The sequence below is a fragment of the Gavialis gangeticus genome, unplaced genomic scaffold, assembly GCF_001723915.1.
Source record: "Gavialis gangeticus isolate Ggan-Ray unplaced genomic scaffold, GavGan_comp1, whole genome shotgun sequence".
NCBI classification, from domain to species: domain Eukaryota; kingdom Metazoa; phylum Chordata; order Crocodylia; family Gavialidae; genus Gavialis; species Gavialis gangeticus.
In genome coordinates this window covers 73,242,786-73,244,169 of record NW_017729022.1, presented here as the reverse complement: position 1 = coordinate 73,244,169, position 1,384 = coordinate 73,242,786, and positions in this window count along the sequence as shown.

Genomic DNA, 1,384 nt, shown 5'->3' with positions numbered 1-1,384 from the left:
GGTCAGTTCTAAACAAGCAAGCATCCTTAGTGCAGGGAAGTGGTCCCAGGCAGCAACCCTCCCACCCCTAGGAACCATGTTAAGAGCTGAACACTATGGCTGGAAGCTGATCATGATTGTCTCTGGGATGGAGAGGCGGCTGAGCGCCAAGCACTGGGCAGCCCATTGGGCATGCTGATCACTACAGATTAGGAAGGGACACGGCAGGAGCCTGGTGCCGTATGTTCAGTGTTATCTTTACTTCTGCCTTTGCCCAGGCCCTCCAGGCCGCATCAGTGCCTTTAGAAGGGGCTCTGCTTTCATTTGCCTGTAACCAGAAGTGGAGGGAGCAGGCTTGGCAGGGTGTCTGCAGACAGGGTAACCCCAAGGCTCAGGCTGGCCTGGGAAGGTGGGGGAAATCAAAGCCCCAGTGCCAGGCAGCATCACCACTTCCCCCCCACCCCTCTGCCACGGTTCTAGTTTTACACAGAAGCCAGACATTGGGATTAGCCAGGCACTGGACATGGAGTAGGCACCTGCATAGCTCTGGTCACTATTCCCCTGCCCCCTCCCCTCATCTTGGGGAAATCTCTCCGCTTGCTTTGCTAGGACCCAATCCTGATCCCACAGTTCTCTCTGAGGAAAGCTTCCCCCCACCCCCAGGACAGCCAGATCCTGGGGCATTTCACTTGCAGGCTCTTAGCAGCGCAGCTCCACTGTTGCAGGTGGGAATGGGCAGCAGCGACCTTCCCTGGCAGCCCCCCAGTCTCTCTCGAGGGACCTGCCGCCTCCCTCCCTCCCCGCAGTCTAGAATGCTGCTGCTGCAGTGGGTGAGAGTTGGGCGAAGCATCGAGAAGTAGGGCTGGAAGGGACCTCCCTGCTCACCAGCCCTCTAGTGGCAAGTGTGGCTGAGTAGGTAGGGGGCAGGCAGAGAAGTTTTCTAGACTAAAGGTGTGACTGCTTCAAACTCCAAGCTAGCAGTAAGCCAAATATTTGTGTAGCTCACAGCGTTAGGGGTAATAAGGCCCCGAGACTGAATTCTGAAGGTCAATTAGCGTTTCCTTAGGCGCACATATAGGAAAGCAGTCACATTCTTACGCTGGAGGCTGCCTACTTGCTAACCGCGTACAAGAGACCTCTTTCCATTTAAGCAGTAGTTGCTGATATGGACACCACATGGCTTTCGTTTTCTCTTATTACACCTGAGTATGCAATGGTCCTATAATCCCTCACTGTATTTAGTGGTCTATGGCAGGGGCGCACAATTATTTTGGTCAGAGGGCTGCTTACTGAGTTTTGGCAAGCGGTCGAGGGCTGCATGGGTAGCCCCGCCCCTGGTTGCCATCTTGTGACTGGAACTCCCGCCCCCAACCCCTGACCTTTGCCACCAGAAGTCCCTTCCCCC